Here is a 19,754-nt window from a genome sequence, read left to right as displayed (position 1 = left end):
GCTTTCGGCAATCTCAGGCTCTGCCATAGAACTGCATGAAGGGGGCGTGTCTGCCGCAGTATACTGCTGTGTACTTCTCTATAATGTCCTCCATGCTATTGCTGCTTCTGAGGGTCTACTATAGAGATATAGTGGCAGAATCCACTTTTCTGTGTGTGAGCATTGTATGAAAGACACAGTTGTGACTAGTCAACACCCACAAGGTTAGGGACAACTGAAAATTAGAGATGAAGCCTGCAAAGGAAAACTGGTGATAAAGATATGTTATAAAAGAAATACTTTTACTCTTCATATTCACACACAACAGTGTAACTGAAATGAAAGGTACATTTTGGGGACTCCATGTGTGGTGCATAGGGCATTGATTGGTGGAAACATTTAGAAAATGATGTCTTATTTAGGGCATTGATTGGTGGAAACATAGTCATTTAGAAAACTATGGCTTATCTTAGGATAGGTGAAAGGTACAAACCCAAAGGCTGGCTTACTTCAGGATCCTATAATGCTTTACCAAGTTTTCAGTTTCCACAAAGAAATTTCCTAGCATTCATGCAGTTTATGTGAAGGAAAATATAAGAATGCATTATTTTAAAACTGGAGAATCATTTACCATTCCCTAGGTCAACAGGATTTGCCACTGCAGAGTCTTATATAGTCAGTACTGACTGAACACTGTCAGACAAGAAAACTAGTAACGCCCATTAGTCAATTTAGGATATGTTCACACTGCAGAATCTCTGCTCGCTGAATTCAGTGAGTGGAGATTCCATCTGGCGGCCGCCGCCAAAAATACTTTGGTGGTAGGACAGTGCAGCACTACGCCGTCACCATTGATGGACTACCGCGCAAAGAATGAACATGTTCTTTCTTTGCGCTGAACAATTCCGCAGTGTAAACCAGCCGCAGTGTGAACCGGTCATTCACACTGATGGTAACGTTTACTACACGGAATTCCGCAGTGTGAACATACCGTTAGCGGCACAACACAGATACCCTCAAGAATTGTTACTTCACAGGGAATACAAATAAAGTGAAACCTCTCCAAAAGACCACCTTTTTGAGAAGACCGCCGCCCCCTTATTCAGACCAGATTTCATGTTACAGATTTGCGGTCCAAGATACATTATGCATAGTGGTAATTTTCTTTGAGAAGACCACCCCTATTGAAGACCACTTTTTCAAATTTGCTAATTTCTGCAGTCTTCTCAAATAGGTTCCACTGTATTTACTTTAACATACATGTCAAGTGAGTTGACAGGTCTTCTTCAAAGGGGTACTCCACTGGAAAACATTTTCCTTTAAATCAACTGGTTAGACAGATTTGTAAATTACTTCTATTAAAAAAATCTTAATCCTTCCAGTACTTATCAGCTGCTGTATACTACAGAGGAATTTATTTTCTTTTTGAATTTCCTTTCTGTCTGACCACAGTGCTCTCTGCTGACACTTCTGTCTATTTCAGGAACTGTCCGGAGCAGGATAAGTTTGCTATGGGGATTTTTCTCCTACTTTGGATAGTTCTTAAATAGACAGAGGTGTCAGCAGAGAGCACTGTGGTCAGACAGAAAGGAAAGTCAAAAAGAAAAGAACTTCCTCTGTAGTATACAGCAGCTGATAAGTACTGGAAGGGTTAAGATTTGTTAATAGAAGTAATTTACAAATCTGTTTAATTTTCTGATACCAGTTGATTTAAAAGAAAATGTTTTCCGGTGGAGTACCCCTTTAATCTAGTAAATTTATCACTGAATAAATAGACAGAAAATAAACAAAATGTTTATTGCAAAATAAACATATTGGAATGGATCAATATTATACTTTAGAATTAATTTTAATAATCTGTATATTAAATCAATGACAGCTCAAACCCAGGACTGGCTTTATCCCCATGTTCCATGCCCCATGCCATTGTGAATAAGAGCTGATATATAGTTGGTTCACTTTTAATGACCGTTGTGCCTCTTGAATTGCAGTAGGGAAAGGAAACTCGAGCTTTCACAAAGTTAAGCAGATTTACATCCTCATGTTGGCTGAAAGTTGAATAAGCCCTTATTATGATGCATTGTTACCACTGGAGCAATGCTGCCATTTACTGTGATTTTATTACTCTGACTTAGACTGAGTTGCCAAAATATAGTGCAATTGGTTCAGCTGAAGTTTACCAAGTAAAATGACCCTAGAGGACATGCTGCTGCACACACCTTAAACGAAGAGGAGCCTTTGCCGCCATTTAAGTACTGGCCCAAAACGACCTCCAGATCGATAGAGAGAATAATTGTGCTGATAATCCGAAAAAACAGCATTGAAATAAAATAGAGCTAATGGCTTCCAATGGGATACTAAGAGAAGGTAAATCCTGCTGTACTCAGACTTTGCAAGGCAGTTAACGCATCCTCCATAGGACCACAAATATATCTACTTCCTGCTGTCCATTAGAGGCACAAACATTGCAATATGTTACAGGTCCTAGTATTTACGCTTTAATCTTCTTAATCTACTTCTCCATAGGTGGTGCCTTAGTTATCGATATTGGACTGTTTCAAGTATTCAGTGTTAATTTTTCCTTTATGGCTTATACTGCAATATATAGCAAAGGTTTTGCTGTAATAATAAAATAAAACAATGATACATTCAGAAATGGTGTATGCAGCTGAATGAATCTTAAGGGGATCTCTGGGAGTATATAAGCATAGCTTCAGTGACCAAACACTAAGCAAACTCTCTTACATTTTCTCTCTTGAGTCCCCAAGAGCTAATCTTGTAGGGTCTGCAGGTAAAGACAGTGTGACGGTTTACTAATGCTGTCTAATAGGAAGAAAGTGAAGCCACGATGATGCAACGACTGTCTGAAACACATGTTGGGGGGGGGATTTATTAGAAAAAGTGGAGCTTTTTGAGCAACTGCCATGAGCAACTGCTCCTATTTTCCTCTGCACAGATTTTGATAAATGTCCCCCATAATAAATGTCATGTACAGCGTCCATGCAAATGCATCTTCTATAGAAAAGCTTAGGGAAAAATGGCAGAAAAGTTCCAAATGAAATAAACCCCATTGTCATGTTTTTAATTTTTTCCGGAAAATGGATGGAAAAACACAGTGAAAATGTTCCACATCCCCTATTACATGGAGAGGTTTTTTGTCAGCTTAAAACTACCATGATACCTGACAAACGAGCTAATGTTTGGTCCTATTACACAGAGCGATGTTGGCCTGTTTAGCCGATAGTCCTGCGCACACATTTGCCGAGCTTGTTATGATGCATCTGTGTAGGTAGGGCCAGTTGCACATAAATTTATTATGGGTGCATTTTGGCATTTATATGAATGCAGAGTGTGCCAGCCCAATGGATTCTTATGATGCTCTCAGAGTCATTAAACCCATGGTTGGGTAGGGACAGTAGGGGTGTAAAAATGCATCCCTCTTATCCACTTTAGTGTAACTAGAAATCTCAAATCAGGACAGTAGAGAGAAGCTTTAAAGGGGTATTCCGGCCAAAAACATTTTATCCCCTATCCAAAGGATAGGGGATAAGATGTCTGATCGCGGGGGGCATACTGCTGAGACCCCCCGCGATCTCCCTGCAGCACCCATATAAAATGCGGGTGCTGAATCTCCAGTTTTGGAAACCTTCGGGACGTCACGCCACGCCCCCTCCATTCACGTCACGCCCCCTCCCATAGACATGAATGGAGGGGGTGTGGCGTGACGTCACGTCCCCAGTCCCGAAGGTTTCCGAAACTGGAGATTCACCACCTGCATAGAATGCGGGTGCTGCAGGGAGATCGCAGGGGGTCTCAGCAGCGCCCCCCCCGCGATCAGACATCTTATCCCCTATCCTTTTTGATAGGGGATAATATGTTTTTGCCTGGAATACCCCTTTAAAACCTTGATTTGTATCTTATTCACTCAAAACCCAAAAAAATTCACAGCTATGACACGACAGAGGTAAATAAGAGCTGCACCTTCAGCAAATGAGGATAACATTTTACATCTTTCTGGAGGTCAGTAGAAAACATTAGGGATGGAATCACATCATTTTTTGCTTCTAGCTAAAACTATGATTAAAATAGAATGGAATATATAAAGAAAGGCCTTAGAATTCATCTAACTGCTGAATCCACATTTTTTAATTAGAAAGGCGTACAGAGGTAGTTTGGGTAAAAATTTGAATTAGCAATAAGTTAGTAACATGATATGGGGGAGGACTAAGGACTAAGATTAATTATACCTTTAGAGCAGTTCTAAGTAAAAGCATAACTCTAATGTAAATGGGCAGGACAGTTGAACACCATCTTGACAGCCCACTTTCATATGCTGTCTTAGGGTATATAGATATCAGAGCCAGGTCCACCTCCATAATCCACAGTGCAGAGCTGTTAAAGGGGTATTCCAGGAAAAAACTTTTTTTTTTTATATATCAACTGGCTCCAGAAAGTTAAACAGATTTGTAAATGACTTCTATAAAAAAAATCTTAATCCTTTCAATAAATATCAGCTGCTGAAGTTGAGTTGTTGTTTTCTGTCTGGCAACAGTGCTCTCTGCTGACATCTCTGCTTGTCTCAGGAACTGCACAGAGTAGAAGAGGTTTGCTATGGGGATTTGCTTCTAAACTAGGCGGTTCCCGAGACACGTGTCATCAGAGAGCACTTAGACAGAAAAGAACAACTCAACTTCAGCAGCTCATAAGTACTGAAAGGTCTAAGATTTTTTAATAGAAGTAATTTACAAATCTATTTAACTTTCTGGAGCCAGTTTATATATATATATATATATATATATATATATATATATAAATAATTTTTTTCCTGGATAACCCCTTTAACAAGGGGTGGCTCTTGCAGACTCATCCCATCAATGAAGTAAATCCGTTCACTGGACAGATATTAGACTTCATTTTCCCCGTAGAGGGTGCTGCAGGGGACATAAGCAGCCAACAGTAACTCCTCCGGGCAAATACAGCTGGTAGTGCTGTGGGGTCTGGCAGCTGGACAGCGACATTTTACTTATCTTATTATCATAAAATATTTCAGTTCAATAACTTTTTTGCTGTAGATGTATGTCTATGTGTCTACCTTTTCTACTAGAGGGGGTTACACAGTTGCTGGATCCCTATACTTTTAAAATGCTTTTAAAATGTAGTGAAAGTCAATTACACACCTTTCTAGTATGATGGTAGTTCCATTGACCTTCCTTGCCCATACCATCCATGTTGTTTTATACTCAGCCTGTAAAAAGTGACACTTTTTTGCCAGATTTTTGGAAGTTTTGCCCTTTGGGGTCACTACTGATACACCTCCCACTGTAAGCAGCAATGTAATACTTTTTGCAGAGAGGTAAAGTAGGCTGGCCCCCCTCAGTGCCTCTGATAGCAGAGGTAGAACTGCCGTAATAATCATGGCTCTTAACAGTGGCAGAGTCTATGACACAAGAAGCAATAACACGTCTGTGGTGCTGAGAGCCTGGGGGTGATAATAGGGTGAGTTACCAGTCTCTGCTGGCCATAATAATTGGGCTTCTCTTTCCTTGACCCCTCTTGTGGTAGAACAGCATTCATACTCACAATAACATCTTGTCTAACAAATGGCAGTTTTAAGGACACTATAAACATGTGCAATTCTCCTCTTTAGGAAATTGAAGAGTTAAAAGCTTTAGCTTATCCATCAGGGCCACGAAACATTTAGCTTTTTCCCAAACATAGCATGGAATAAAAAATATCTTTTTATCTGGATTTTAGAATTGCTCATTTTGGATACACTGCATGCTGCACAGATGAATATTTAATGTATTTGACGCTTCTGATCTCCTGCTGATGATCCTGACGGTACAGTGTCAATACCAATAGATGTACATAGAAATCTGCAAAGTGTTGGGCTTAAGGGGGGTCCTGCACAAGGAATCAGGGTAGTAGTGTATCAGTCTTGTAATATGTCGATATTTTGTGTTATTTAACACACCAGACTGACAAGACTATTAAATCTGACCAGTGTGTGTCTGAGATGGGTTGTTACTAAAGCATGTACGTCTATTCTTGATAATTCTGTTTAAAGGGGTACTCTGCCCCTAGACATCTTATTCCCTATCCAAAGGATAGGAGATAAGATGTCTGATCGCGGGGGTCCCCAGCTGCGGCACCCCAGACATCCGGTGCACTGAGAGAACTTTGCTCTGTGCTGGATGACTGGCAGTGGGGGCGGAGGCGCTTGTCGTCACGGCCATTCCCCCTCAATGCAAGTCTATGGGAGGGGGCTTTGAATAGAGGATAAGATATCTAGGGTCGGAGTACCGCTTTAAGAAGATGGATAGAGATGGCGGAGGGAATTTATCATTGGTTCTACCCTGTTTTTGTGGTGTTGATTTGTCCCACAATTTGTCTCAGTTGCTGTTTAGAGACTTTAGATTTTTTTTCTAGGTTTTTTTCTAGTTTTTTCTAAATTTGTGTTGCTTTGCCATAGTCTGGTTAACTTTATGAGTGTATTATGTGTGACTTGTCACACAGTTTGTTGCAAAGCCCTCCATTTGTCACGATTCTACCCCAGCCCAGACTTGTCCAACAAAACTGCCTGTGGACAGCAAGCCACACATTTTGGCGCAACGGGTCAAAAGTTGCATAAAAAAAAATCACAGAGGAGGAACAAATTGGTGTACTAAAGTGTCGTTTAAAAAAAATGTGTACTAGCACCATATTTATCACAGCCAAGCGGCCATTTACAACATTTAGTGCACATGCACATTACCACCACACAAATTAATGGTGTAGAAAAATCATTCACTTACACCAGTGATGTGTGAAAATACCCTAAAGCCTAAACATGGCCTAAAAAGGGGCAGATAGCAGTATTCATGGCAATATATTGTAAAACTTAATCCTATGCTTGATTCTAATAGCTAGGATGTCCCTTTAAGGTAGGGTCACACGTGCCATATTTTGCTGCGTATAGTTTTACCCAGTGAAGTCAATGGGTAGCAAAATATGCATCTGATTTTTCTATACATTGACCTCAATGTACAGGAAAATGCGCAGCAGCAAATATGAGGAAAAATACAGCACGTGTGACCCTACCCTTAAAGGGGTAAAACAACACCAGATAAAAAAAAATGCTGTAGAAGCATATAGCTTTTCTGCCCAAGTTCTGAAACCACCAAAAAATTGTTTTGTGGATATGTTCCTCCTTTTAGTCGATATCATTATTCCTGGTTGAGCAGCTGCGAAATACTATAATTCCCAGAATACATTGCTTTTCCTCAGCTCTTTATCACAGCCCTCACACAGCACTCCTGCTAGTTCCCTGCCCAGTTGTGGGTTTAGTGCCCCTTCCACAACATACATACATTGTCTCTTCTAGAGGTATGTTCTTCTAGGTATATTCACATGCTGCAGATTTTCTGCAACTGATCTGTAGCAGATCTACAACTGATTATAAATACATTGGTGCAGAAATGCTGAACATTTTCTGAACAGATCTGCCGCAGATCCACAGCGTGTGAACATGCCCTTAAGGGTACGTTCATACGAACATATTTTGCTCCAGATTTTATGCTGCTGATTTTCCCACCCATTGAAGTCAATTGAAAGGAAGATCAGCAACAGAAAATCTGCAGCCAAATATGCAGCAAAATACACACACGTGATCGTACCCTTAGGGTATGTTAAAAGTTACTGTATACTCTGCATATTTTATGTTGCAGATTGTATGCTGTGTTAATCAATATAAATAAAAATCTTAAGACCCCATAAAATCTGGGGCATAAATCTGCAGCATATACAATATGTGTGAACGTACCCCAACCGTGAATTCAAATGTTGCAGAATTTTCTTCAATTGTCATATTCATCAGCAATATTTCCTTTAAGATACATTAAACTGTTTTTAAGTGGCAAGAATTTCTGCAACAAGTCTGCCACATGTGAATGCACCCTAACACAGTCAGCCAACTTCTGCTGTATTCATTCCCTGTTTGCTCCTCTGCCTGTGTTCAGCAGCATGGTATAAACACACTTCCACTTAATGTGCCATTATCCCTAAAAAAATATAGCAAAGCTGTGTGAGATGGAAAGAGATTTGTAATGTGAGGGCTGGTCAGAGGCGGTTATATCACTTCGAAGCGGGGCTTGAACAAAGAAACAAAATCCATCTTAGCCTCCTGAGACAGCAGAGGATAATGTGTGGTTTTTGAAGAGTGGGAGATGCCAGGGAGCAGAAGACAACACCACACTGAAAATAAAAGGGCTATACAACTTCCTGTCAGGAATAATTCAAAAGCAAAAGCATGCTTAAGCCAGTTCAATTTGTGACAATACTATATTAGTAAGTTATATATCTCGTGGTGATTATTTCTCTTTTACCCTTTTATCATTGTGTTGATGACTTTTTTCCCTGTATACTTCTACAATTCTTTATTGTCATGCTCACCTCATGACTAAAGTCACAGATACACATTTTTGCTATTATTTGTGTGGCCGTATAATGTTAATCTTCATTGTCCAGCATTTCACATAAGTATAGTGCCGCTAACCTAGAACTGGCATTTAAAAAATGGTGTCAAATGTACAATAATTGTATTGATGGAAATGTCAATCCAGTTTTTCACCTATTGTTTTGAGAAAAATGTAACCAAGATAAGGTCTAAGAATGTTCCTACTGCAACCAGTCACATATGACTTGGTGAGCTTAAATATTATTTGCTACAAATATGATCCATGTAGACTAACCTGTATACAGTGCAGAGATCCTATGATGTCAGGGTCGTTCTACAAAGAATAAACTTGATCTTCAAAGGCATTCCCAATGCATGATATAGTTAGTTATTCTCTGTCTGAAATATAGAACTGCATACTGTCATTAGCATGTCACCATCTTTCCCAGTGTAACAAACCATCAGGGAACCTAATCTGTATCTGTATTTTTTGTGATCCCTGTTTCTACCCACAGGGTGTACCAGGCAACTCTTTGTCTGACCTTGCCTTCTGCTTGACTAGAAGCTCCACTTTTCCATTCTCTGTCAAGCAAGGAACCATAGTGGTGATACAGTAGGTGGCAAAAAATGACTTCCATAGCAGTTGCCATATTTTAGAATAGACCTTAGCCTACTTGTACCACCTGGAAGTACTCTTCTTTTTTTTTTCTTTTTTTTATATTTCTTTATTGAAAATGTAGTAAAATACAATACAAACTGTGCCACAGTCAGCACTATCTTCACAATACTTAGAAACACTATTCCAAAGCTTTCTTACAGAGAAATATTCAGTATTGACACAAAATTACCTAATCCTCCCCCCTCCCCCTCCCTCCCAAGGGCATAAGAGAAATAAAAAATTCTTACAGCACTACGAGAATTTCCATACTTTCCTCCCCCTTGCCCACAACTGTTCTTTCCTCATCAGTCACTGCATCTCATTTTGCCATTCGCCTATGGTCGGACCTTCTGCTTTTACCTATTTTCGCAAAATTTACAATCTTGCATAAAACAAAGCTCTAAATAGGAAGTCTTTAGCATTCTCCCTATTTACAATATCTCCTAATATCAAGAAGGGAATGTTCCTAAGGAGTTTCTTTCCAGTTTTCCTTTCTAATATATCCAATACTTGATTCCAAAATCCAGAAATTACTTGACAGTCGAAAAAATGATGTATAAAATCCGCATTCTCTCTGTCACACTTCAAACATTTAGTCGAATCACAAATGCCGAATTTCTGCATGTTAGCTGGTGAGTAGTACACCTGGAACTACTCTATAAAGGGAATCTGTCACCATGATATACCTCTTTGATTTAGGGACCCTTTAGAGACCCAAAATGACTGGATAGTTGAAACATGCTAGAACTTTCTCGAAAAGTTGGGTTTGAACCACACTTATCTAATGTGTATGTCTAGCTATAACTATAGCCTCTTCTTCTTTACTTCAGATAGTGTTGTAAGGCCTCATGTACAAGGTACTGTTGACTATATGGCTTTATGGCGGCACACGTATGGCTCCATGCTACCAAACCACAGAGACACCATGCGCTGATGACCCATGCTTGGATTGGTCCTGAGTAACATAGATATAACTCAGTAACACAGACTCCATCTAAAACAAAGCCATAATTTGACAATGTTAGTTGTAGAGTTACAGTCATGGCCGTAAATGTTGTCACCCCTGAAATTTTTCTAGAAAATGAAGTATTTCTCACAGAAAAGGATTGCAGTAACACATGTTTTGCTATACACATGTTTTTTCCCTTTGTGTGTATTGGAACTGAACCAAAAGAGGAGGGGGAAAAAAGCAATTTGGACATAATGTCACACCAAACTCCAAAAATGGGCTGGACAAAATTATTGGTACCCTTAACTCAATATTTGGTTGCACAACCTTTGGAAAAAATGACTGAAATCTGTCGCTTCCTATAACCATTAATAAGCTTCTTACACCTCTCAGCCGGAATGTTGGACCACTCTTCATTTGCAAACTGCTCCAGCTCTCTCTCTTATTGGAAGGCGCCTTTTCCCAACAGCAATTTTAAGATCTCTCCACAGGTGTTCAATGAGATTTAGATCTGGACTCATTGCTGCCACTTCAGAACTCTCCAGTGCTTTGTTGTCAGCCATTTCTGGGGGCTTTTTGACGTATGCTCGGGGTCATTGTCCTGCTGGAAGCTCCAAGATCTCAGACGCAAACTCATCTTTCTGACACTGGGCTGTACAGTGCGACCCAAAATCCATTGGTAATCCTCAGATTTCATGATGCCTTGCACACATTCAAGGCACCCAGTGCCAGAAGCAGCAAAACAACCCCAAAACATCATTGAACCTCCACCATATTTCACTGTAGGTACTGTGTTCTTTTCTTTTCGGTAAACAGTAGAATGATGTGCTTTACCAGAAAGCTTTACCTTTGTATAATCTGTCCACAAGACGTTTTTCCAGAACAATTTTGGCTTACTCACGTTCATTTTGGCAAAATGCAGTCTTGCTTTTTCATGTCTGTGTCAGCAGTGGGGTCCTCCTGGGTCTCCTGCCATAGCGTTTCATTTCATTTAAATGTCTATGGATAGTTCGCGCTGACACTGATGCTCCCTGAGCCTGCAGGACAGCTTGAATATCTCTGAAACTTGTTTGGGGCTGCTTATCCACCATCAGGACTATCCTACACCTTTCATCAATTTTTCTCTTCCGTCCATGCCCAGGAGATTAGCTACAGTGCCATGGGTTGCAAAATTCTTGATAATGTTGCGCACTGTGGACAAAGGCAAATCTAGATCTCTGAAGATGGACTTGTAACCTTGAGATTGTTGATATTTTTCCACAATTTGGGTTCTCAAGTCCTCAGACAGTTCTCTTCTCCTCTTTCTGTTGTCCATGCTTAGTTTGGTACACACAGACACAAAATGCAATGTCTAAGTGAACTTCTCTCCTTTTTATAAGTTTTAAAGGAGCATCACATAATTGAAACAATCTTATTTTACCACAATTTTGAAAGGGTGCCAATAGTTTTGCCCAGCCCATTTTTGGAGCTTGGTGTGACATTATGTCCAATTTTCTTTTTTTCCTCCCTTTTTTGGTTTAGTTCCAATACACTCAAAGGGAATAAACATGTGTATAGCAAATCATGTGTTACTGCAATCCTTTTCTGTGAGAAATACTTACAGTAATTTTCTAGAAAAATTTCAAGGGTGCCAACATTTATGACTGTATCTCCCTGGAAGCTTGTGTCATATCAGCATTGACTTTAGTGATGCAGTAGTGTAGAGTTTGTGTTGGAGATTTCCATTTGAAGGGGTTGGACATTTTACAGACTGCCAAGGGCCCTTCCATTAGGGAATTGTTTCTGGTACAAGCTCAAAACACATCTGAAGATGTATCAAGGTGAATTTCCCCTTTAAATAACTGTAACCCACTGTGTGATATGCTGCTATGCATGGGTTAAATGTTGCTCTTACAAAATCTTTGCCCTTGGTGACTACCACAGTTGTTGATGCACCTTTATTCTCGGCATATAACAAGTCTCTTCTGTGTAGATACACGATAAAACCTGCAGCAGCTAATAGAACGCAATATCTGCCGACCATCTCTAGATGCAACATCTCACTCTGGAAAGTAGCTCTGTTATCAACGCTCTGATGTACCAGGCGCTGAAATCTCTCCGGCCTTAAAAATAACACCGCTTTATTGCAGTTATTTGTTCCCTGTACAAGTAATAGAAGTGTGATTTGTGGCTGGAGCTTACAAAAGAAAAGTCCGTCTTCTGGAATATCTGGCCTTCAGAATGATATGAAAACCTAGAATGTAACCACAGATAAGAACCACTTGGCTTGCATCGTCTGTTTTTATATTTTTTCCTTTACCAGCTTGAGGCTCTGACCCTACGTAACCTTAGCGTTTGTACTTTATTTTTTTTCATACAGTCATGAGTGCAACTTTCCATAGATGTGAAAATTTCCTTTAAAATTGGATTATTTTAGGTCCGGTTGTAAAAGCGCATACGGCGCAAAAATGAGCCGACCGGACCGAACGTTTCACTCCGGTCGGCTCATTGAGGTGAATGGCATACGGGAGCGCATACGGTCACATACGGGAGCGCGAGGTTTTAGCCCCCTCCTGCCGTATGCGCTCCCGTATGGGACAAAACGTAGTGTGAACCCAGCCTAACACGGTTATTTTGAACAAAAACAGCACATTAAGGGTGCATTCCCATGTGGCATATTTTGCTGCGTATTTGCTGCGTATTTGCTGCGTATTTGGTGTTGCGTATTTTCCTACCCATTGACTTCAACAGGGAAAATAAAATACGCAACAGCAAATACGCAGCAAATACTCTGTGTGGGAACGTACCCTTAGGCTAGGTTCAGACTACGGAATTTCCGCCTGCAATTCTGCTTTGAAATTGCAGGCGGAAATTCCACTTGCTACAATGTATAGTGTAGTGAATGGTTTTCCGTTCACAAATTCACACTTTGGAATTTGTGAAGCGGAATTTGTGAACGGAAAATCCGCTTGGAAATTTCCGCCTGAAGAAAGGCGTTGCTCTTTCTTCAGGCGGAAATCCGCGCAGAACACATTGCAGTCTATTGGAGACTGCAGTGTCCGCGCGGTCCTAGCGCCGACTGATTCAGCCGGCGCTGGAAACGCTCGGAATCTTTTCTGCCCGGAGATTCCGTAGTCTGAACCTAGCCTTATACCCACTTTATTGTGGGGTTGGGGGCGGCATTACCAAATAGACATGTCAACTGAATCAAAGATTTTGATGCATGTTTCTGGGCACGTATAGGATTCCATTGTTTCCCGTCCAATCATTTTATCATACCCAGACGGCTCTTTATTGGTGAGACAATTGTGCGGTCTCTGTTGTTGTTGAATTTGATTGACTATTTAAAGATGACATCTATTCTATGAGTAATTTGGCGAACATACCTTTATAACAGTATTATACAGTACCTCCAATATTCTACCTACATCCCAAAATGAGGCAAAATGCACATCTAATTTGCATATGATTGACAGCACAAAACACCTTTTTGCTTACCCCTTATAACCCCAAACAAATATAGGATTATCCCTAACACTTTACGGTTTCTTTGTCTGCACAGACGAGACTAGCAGAATGCACAGCTTTCAGTATTTAGCTCTGCTAGAAATGAGAGCATCCAAGCCCTGGGTGTTTGGATGTCCCAGGGGGGGTTGGGGGTCTCCTGTCTGGCCTCCCTGAGCTCTCTGCGCCACAAATACATTTCCATCTTACTCCGGCTCCCCCCCTCCCTTTCTCTCCGTCACCTAGGCAGCTAATTCCTCTGTGCCCCCTTCTCCTTATTAAAGCCACAGATCACTTTTCTGAGCTTAATGCTGTCAGGCCTGCTGATCGAGGGTCCAGATGGACTAAGCAGTATTTTTTTGGCCTGTAAATATGCTTGTGTTGGAAGGTAACACGTTCGTCTAGATACTCACATCATTTCATTTTTTCGGCATTTGTGTTTAAATAGAGTTCAGCGTTTCACTACACAACGTTTTGTCATTTGTCTCATTCACTACCTTTCATTCATTTTGTTTTCTGCTGTTGTGATGTGTGGTCCAATATTGTATAGTGGTCCCTCAAGTTACAATATTAATTGGTTCCCGGGCGACCATTGTATGTTGAAAACCATTGTATGTTGAGACCATAACTCTATGGAAACCTGGTAATTGGTTCTGAAGCCCCAAAATGTCATCTGAAAAAAAGGAAAAAGTGAGGATTAAAGAAAAATAAGTAGATTACTAATAGAGATAAAGCAAATCCTTATATATAAAAGTAATAAAGAGCTGCTGGGAGCTGTAATTACTGTCTATGTCAGTGTTTCCCAACCAGGGTGCCTCCAGCTATTGCAAAACTACAACTCCCAGCATGCCCGGACAGCCGTTGGCTGTCCGGGCATGCTGGGAGTTGTAGTTTTGCAACAGCTGGAGACACCCTGGTTGGGAAACAATGGTTTATGTAGAGGACAGGAGCTTCTTCAGGGTACGGTACAGTACACACACTGTCCAAAATGGAGCCGCCCTTACTTGGTGTCCAAAGGAGCAGCTAACCCTGGCACAGGTAAGGAGTAGTACAGAACTTGTAGTTCCTCCCTGTACTGTAGGGGGCGCTACCAGACAGCCAGTCAGTGCATGCACTTCAGTAATACGGGTGATTTACCAGTAAAATGCCCATTCTGATTGGTCAGTTCCTCCAGTTGTGACAGGTATCACAGATCTGGACTGTCCGTAGCATTGTATGTTGAGTCTGGTTTCAAGTTACAATGGTCCAGAAAAGACCATTGTATGATGAAACTATTGTATGTTAAGGCCAATGTAAGTTGAGGGATCACTGTATTAGTATCTGGACATCCATCTCAGTCATAAAAACTTTCTACATTGCTAAGTCTGGGTACAACAATGGTAACAATTGCATACTTTAATTGACCCACATGGGAAATTCTTTTTTTTCTTTTCTTTTAATACTAGGATTATTGCAAAAATTACAAATCCTTCAGCATGTTATTGGTCAGATTTTCATTGGACTCAATCCAATTGTCACCACCGGCTGAATCATAACTGAAATGGTCGTTTTCCATTAGGGAGCCTTATTTCACTAACAGATATGCCCTCTGTATATGGCGGGTGCTTAATAGGGACCACATAGAGGAGACCAGCACTGTAAATGGCGCATCATTTATGGGGGCTCTGTTACTAATGTCGTAGTGGATTCAAGAAACTTCAAGTTCATAGGGGGAAATTTATCAAAACCTGTGCAGAGGAAAACTTGCCCAGTTGCCCATAGCAACCAATCAGATTGCTTCTTTCATTTCTGACATGACCTCTGCAAAATGAAAGAAGCGATCTGATTGGTTGCTATGGGCAACTGGGTAACTTTGCACTAGTTTTGATACATTTCCCCCATAGAGTACATTCGCACAGACCATATTGCTAGAGTTTTGTAATTCGGTCACCCATTTTTCTGTAGACTGCTTGTAATACCACTAAGGAAGGTCGATATATTTGTAGGCTTTCAGAAAGATCTCCCTATTTTTTGTTTACGTCGAACCCATTTAAGCCTCGACAATGTGAAGCCAACCTCGCCTGGCTGGCTGAAAGCGTTAATACAAGATCTAATGAGTGTGTGTCGTCGAGGGACTCTCGTTTTCCCCATGATAACCCCCATCCCCCTCGCTCACCCCTTCTGATCAGCCACACATCTTTGCAGCCAGATAGTCTCCTTCAGATTCCTTCACTAAAGCCCTTGGCACACACACAAGTGTAGTCACAGCTGCTCCCACTTCCAGGGCAGCACAGTTCGTGTATAGAGAGCCAAGCGGCAATTTTTGTGTAAAGTATAGATGCCTGTTTAATGGCGTCTTTGTGGTTCCCGTCTTATGGATGCTTTCTGCCTTTTTTTCTTCTCAATGCCTTAAGCTATCTCGTTCATCACCTTCCCTGATCCTCTCGCATCTACTTTCTGTATTTTTCCCGCCAGCGCCGTCATCTTCTGGTTAATCTCTCTGTTTTCCCCCCTTCTCCGGTGACACCATCCTTCTACTGTCTCTGGCTCGTACCTGCACCTCCAGCACAACGATTGCAGTCTTTCATTGTCCTCTCTCCCGCAATCCCTCTCTCACCCTCCTTTTTCCATACCTCTCCTTCACTCTTCTCTCTTTCTCTACCCACTCTATGCACTCTCTGCTATCCCCCACTCCCCATTGTGAAATATGGATGGTACCAGTCCCTGTGTTTCGAGACAGGCTGGCAGAGAGCAGAGCGTCTCTATAGGCCCTGCCTTGTGCATGCACCTAAACACTTCACTGAGCAATCTGTCAACATGTCAGCAACACATGTTTTGTAAAAAGCTTCCAGTGGGAGTAATGACTCCCACCAGGACTCCGAAAATGCTTTGAATTCAGCAGATTTCTATTGCAGGGATCCCCTGGGGTCCCTTTTACAATGCCTACATTTCAGAAATTTGAGCCACAGACCCCTGGGGCTTTCCTTTCATAATGCCTGAAAATGTAGGGTTATATTGTTGGATGTCCCCATGGGTTCTTTATTAATACCTGAATTCTGAGGAACTGGAAATTACCCAGAGCACGGCAGGGTCCCAGATACACACCAGGAAGAGGAGGAAAACTCTGCGGGGAGATTTTTCTCTTTCTCTCTTTCCTTCATGCAAGACTGAAAGAGAAGAATTTGCCAAAGGACAAAATCTAGTATATTTTGAGCCGCCTACTAAAACGCATATTGTAAAAGCAATGAAGGCTGACAAATCTATATATTTACTTACAGCCTGTTATTTGTCTATTTATACCTTTACCTCTGAGTGACTGAGATTGTTTGGTTTAATCAGAAGATAAAAGCCACATTATTCGGATGTTACGTTTGCCCTGAATTTATTATGGAATGATGTGATTAACACTGTCTGCGCTGGTTAAACCTAGAAAAGGCGGAAAGCCTCTACCCGCCATGCAGAACGTGAAGGAAGCTTGGAATAAAAGGTAATATTCCAGTTTAATGTTCCATAATTAGGCTGCTGTGATCTCTCTTGCTCCGGAATCAATGCACCATCCTGTCTCCATTCCACATGAGGTATCAGAGACCGCAGTATAGATCGAGTTTATTCCCTAGAGACTGCCATTGTTCTGTTTTAAGGAATTCCAGCAAAGGAATGGCACCTTTTTTTTTTTTTCCTGTATGGCACTGTACTCTCCTCCTACACAACTGTGCAGCTACAATATCTGTCCAGGGTGTGCGCACAGAGGTTGTACGATAGTATACAGCGGTGGTCTTCAACCTGCGGACCTCCAGATGTTGCAAAACTACATCTCCCAGCATGCCCGGACAGCCGTTGGCTGTCCGGGCATGCTGGGAGTTGTAGTTTTGCAACATCTGGAGGTCCGCAGGTTGAAGACCACTGGTATACAGAGTCCCTGTTGTTTGAATCTGTAGTTACTTTGTATGTTGCCATATAGTGCCTTCATGGTGCTTTTCTATATAAGGTGTGCATATTATTGCTACAACGCATGGACCAAATGGCAGTACTGCCGAACTGGACTAAGACAATGTAGTCTAGGTGTATTGGCCATAACAAAGGCCCTTTATCATAGCTGTTATTATGGTCGACTGGCAAAGGAGGAATGGGCATAAAAAGCAAAGGCAGAAAAAATGGCGCATAAACTATCACATTGTAGACACAATACAGACTCGCTTTAAAGGGGTACTCCGGTGAAAAACTTTTTTTTTTAATCAACTGGTGCCAGAAAGTTAAACAGATTTGTAAATTACTTCTATTAAAAAATCTTAATCCTTCCAGTACTTATTAGCTGCTGAATACTACAGAGGAAATTCTTTTCTGTTTGAAACACAGAGCTGTCTGCTGACATCATGAGCACAGTGCTCTCTGCTGACATCTCTGTCCATTTTAGGAACTGTCCAGGGTAAAAGGAAATCCCCATAGCAAACATATGCTGTTCTGGACAGTTCCTAAAATGAACAGAGATGTCAGCAGAGAGCACTGTGCTCATGATGTCAGCAGACAGTTCTGTATTTCAAAAAGAAAAGAATGTCCGCTGTAGTATTCAGCAGCTAATAAGTACAGGAATGATTAAGATTTTTTTAATAGAAGTAATTTACAAATGTGTTTAACTTTCTGGCACCAGTTGATTTAAAAAAAAAGTTTTTCACCGGAGTACCCCTTTAACATAGTAACATTGAGACACTCTTATTGGCTAACCACTGTCTTTATTTATATGGTTGGTTTTGTTTAAGGGTACGTTCACACATACAGGATCCTGCACAGATTTGATGCGCAGGATTTGTAACTGCCGATTAGAAGCTGTGCTCAGTCATTTAGTTTACATTCCGCGGCATTCCGCGAGTAAAAGTCCGCACAGTGAACATTACCATCAGTGTGAATGGGTCTTCCGCAAGACCCGTTCACACTGCGGAATTTCAGCGGCGGACAATTCCGCCGCTGAAATTGTTCTGCGCAAAGAAAGAACATGTGCATTCTTTGCGCGGAAGTCCGCGAGCACTGCATAGCAGTCAATGGTGACGGTGCAGTGCCGCGCGGTCCTACCGCCGCCGCCGGCTGCCAGTCTGAATCTCCGCTCGCTGAATTCTGCGAGCGGAGATTCCGTTCACACTCTGTAGTGTGAACATACCCTAATTCATGAATAGAAGGTAAACTGCCACTATAAAAGTTTCTTAAAAATGACTTTTATGTTGCTTATCAATCCCAGAGTATTATTCTATAGTAGGTAATGTCAGCAGTCAATCACATTTTTTGCCGCAATTTTTTGCAGTAGTGTGGCAAAACTGTAACATTGTACTGAGAGTTCGCAAAATTCACAGCAAGAACGGATATATGACCTTGAAGCCTTTCAATTAATAATTAGAATTAATTCTATTTAGGGTACGTTCACACATACAGGATCCTGCGCAGATTTGATGCTCAGGATTTAAAACTGCCGATTAGAAGCTGTGCTCAGTCATTTAGTTTACATTGAAATCTGCAGCAGCAAATCCTGTGCATCAAATCTGCGTACGTGTGAACGTTCTTATAGGGTACGTTCACATGAGCAGATTTACAGCGGATTTTACGCTGCGGATCCGCTGGCGAAGGCCCGCTCTGTGCTGTCTTTACATGTGCCTGCTCGTAGTGGCAATACGCCGCGACGAGCAGACACACTGCAGCAATGTGCGCGGCGTACTCGCACATTGCGGCCGCTCTCCCTGCTCTGAGCTAGGCAGAGAGCTCCCGCGATGTGCGAGTATACTGCGACTCGCACATCGCAGTGTTTCTGCTCGTAGTGGGTATTGCCGCTACAAGTAGGCACATGTAAAGACAGCATAGAGCGGCCCTTCACCAGCGAATTTGTAGCGAAATACGCTGCAAAAATCCGCTCGTGTGAATGTACCCTTAAGGGGAGTCCCTGGCAAAATGTATTGATTACCTATCCTTAGTATAATCAGCTGCTTACCAGAGGTGCAGTGTCTCCATGCCCAATGAAACAGAGCAGGAAGCAGAAAGCTCCGTACATTGCGGGAGATTTATCAAAACCTGTCCAGAGGAAATGTTGCCCAAAGCAACCAATCAGATCGCTTCTTTCATTTTTAAATGCAAAATGAAAGAAGAAATCTGATTGGTTGCTATGGGCAACTAGGCAACTTTTCCTTTTCACAGGTTTTAATAAATCTCCCCCATTGTGTAGTGGCCATGCTGGGTTACTGCAGCTCAACTCCCTTTGGCTATGTTGTCTCCTGAATCCGGAGCACTGGCAA

At 41.5% G+C, this 19,754-nt stretch overlaps 1 protein-coding gene across 2 annotated transcripts in view; it reads left to right on the top strand.

Annotated features, from left to right (window-relative positions):
- Positions 1–19,754, top strand: part of ZNF423 (zinc finger protein 423) — a 259,566-nt gene that overhangs the window by 68,778 nt on the left and 171,034 nt on the right. The window contains exon 1 of one of the 2 annotated variants that reach the window (XM_056526332.1): positions 15,381–16,969. The exons of the other annotated variant lie outside the window; for it this stretch is intronic. The gene's annotated coding sequence lies outside the window, so the exon portion shown is untranslated. Of the gene's footprint in view, positions 1–15,380; positions 16,970–19,754 lie in introns of those variants that run through there. 2 annotated transcript variants of the gene reach the window in all.

Source organism: Hyla sarda, chromosome 6 (assembly GCF_029499605.1).
Source record: "Hyla sarda isolate aHylSar1 chromosome 6, aHylSar1.hap1, whole genome shotgun sequence".
Taxonomy (NCBI): Eukaryota; Metazoa; Chordata; class Amphibia; order Anura; family Hylidae; genus Hyla; species Hyla sarda.
Note: the sequence above shows the minus strand (reverse complement) of the source record. Positions and strands in the feature narration are given on the sequence as shown.